Genomic DNA, 2636 nt, shown 5'->3' with positions numbered 1-2636 from the left:
CTTTCAAAAACAGTGTTGTTATGAACTCTTAAGCTAAAACTGTGCACAACTGTAATTATTTTCTTTAGATAAAATATTTAAAGTGCAATTTCTGGGTGTGATGGCTAATTTCATGTGCCAACTTGGGTAGGTTATGGCATCCAGTTGTTTGGTCAAGCACTGGACTGCTTGTTATTATGACGCTCTTTCAAGATGGAATTTGCATCTATTATCAGTTGGTTGCATTTACAATCAACAAGGAGATCACCCTAAGCAATGTGGGAAGTCTCATTCAATCAATTGGAGGTCTTTTAAAGGCCAGACTGAGGGTTTTAGAGCTCAGAAGGATTTCAACCTCGATTTCAAAGCAAGCTGGATTCTTGTTGGTCAGCCTCCCCTGGCTAAAATTGAATCTATCTTTTAATTTAGACTTCCTAATTATTCATAATTTCTGTATACTGTTTTTGGAGACTACTTAATCTTATAAAGACTTAAAGAGTTACATGACAGATCTCCACTTCAAGTTTGCCAGTTTTTCCAAACATTACAAGCAACTTTCACTTCACATATTTCAACCAATGTTGACGATTCAAATCACCTATAACCTCTTTGTTAACTTTAAACTTTCCGAATATAAAATCACCCTCCTTTGTATCCATTTTACTCTAAATTCTACTTTGCTTGATACTAATGTCAAAATTCTTGTTTTTGAGTGTTGCAGTCATTTCTCTCATTCAACTTTTTAAAATCAGTTTACTTTTAATCTGTCTGAGGCCCTTTTTAAAGGGTGATACAAGAGCGTCCACTGATTTGGCAATAAGTGGTTTACTGGCAATCGAGTAAGGGAGTTTCTGGGGAGCAGGTGTAGCTCAGTGGCTGAGCACCTGCTTCCCATGTGCAAGGTCCTGGGTTCAATCCCTGGTGCCTCCTAAAACAAACAAAAAACAAAAAGAGTAAGGGAGTTTCAGTTGCAAAGCAGGGGGCAGACTTCAGGGTGCTGATTGGTACCAGGCTGTGTGAACAGCTAGTGTAGGCATAAGTGTGTCTGGGAAGAGGGACAAAGGTGAGAATGAGATAGGATGAGAAATACGTGTTGGGGGTATTTTCTGTTTTTAAAATGGGAGTTAGTGGGTCACATTTATATGCTGATGGGAATAAGCCAGTAGTGTTCAACATAGTATTGAAAGTTCAGGTGAGATAGAAGATAATGGATGGAAATAAATTCCTGAGGCAATGGTTGAAAGTGGGATTATAAATTAAGGGATTAGCTTTATGCAGAAGGAGAAATACATCTCCCATTATCCTATATGAATGTGACATATAGGATGTTCTGTATCACAAAAGATCTGACTTAAGTTCCTTGAAATATGAAATTTCTAAAATGTATCCATGAAGATACAGAAAACTCGAAAAGCCCTATATAAATTAAAGGATTTGAATTTGAAATTAAAAACCTCCCCACAAAGGAAGCTTCAGTTCCAGATGGCTTCTTTGGTGAATTCTATAAATATTTATGGAATAATTAATAACAATCCTTTGACAAATCTTTCAGAAAACAGAGAAGAGGAAAATTCCCAACTAATTCTATGAGACCTACATGACTCTATTATAAAAACCAGACAAGGATTCCAAGAAAATAAAACTATAGCTCAATATCTCTTATAAAGATAGGTTTTAAAAAATCTTTAATAAAGTTTTAGCAATTCCAATCCAATCATATATAAAAAGGAAAATATATCATGATCAGGGTATTTATCATGGGCATGCAAGGTTGGTTTAACATTTGAAAATCAGTCAATATTATTTATCATAATTGAAAAAAGAGATACACCATTTGATTATTTCAATAGATACAGAAAAAGTATTTGGCAAAATTAACATTCATTTTTAATGAAAACTGTCGGCAAATTATTAAGACAGGAAATTTTCTTAGTCTGATTAAGGCCATCTAATAAAAGCCTACAGACAACATTGTACTCAGTGCTGAAAGGCTCAATGCTTCCTATTTCAGATCAGGAACAAGGCAGGTATGTACACTCTTAGCTCTTCTCTTCAAAATCGGACTAGAATCCTAGGCAGTGCAATAATGCAAGATAAATAATTAAATGGCATATAAGTTAGAAAAAAGAAGTAAAATTGTCTTTGTGTGCAGACGACATGTTTGCATACATAGAAAATCTAGGAATTAAAAAAAGGTACCAGAATAAGGGGGTTAAAGTTGCTTATATAAGCTCAGAATATAAAAAGCAATCATATTTCTATATATTAACAATTATTAGCAAATGAAATAAAAATCCCATAATAATAGCCTATTTAGGAACCAACTTAATGAAAGTTGTTCAAGATCTTGCACATCGAAATCTACAAAATATTGCAAAGGAAAATGAAAGACCTACATAGTTGATGAGATATTGACTATTCGTGGATTTAAAAGGGTATATTTAATATCAATATAGGATTAATATAATATATATCAATATAGGATTAATATAATATTGTGATTCAGTGCAATTCCTATAAATATCTTAGCATGCCTTTTAAAAAACAACTTTACTGAGGTATAATTGACATACAGTAAGTTGCACATATTTAAACCACACAATTCTATATGCTTGGCATATTTATACATGTATGAAGCCATCATCCAAGTCAGATAA

This window comes from Dasypus novemcinctus, chromosome 21 (assembly GCF_030445035.2).
Source record: "Dasypus novemcinctus isolate mDasNov1 chromosome 21, mDasNov1.1.hap2, whole genome shotgun sequence".
Classification (NCBI taxonomy): Eukaryota; Metazoa; Chordata; class Mammalia; order Cingulata; family Dasypodidae; genus Dasypus; species Dasypus novemcinctus.
The sequence above is the reverse complement of the archived record's forward strand: the minus strand, read 5'-3'. Positions refer to the sequence as shown.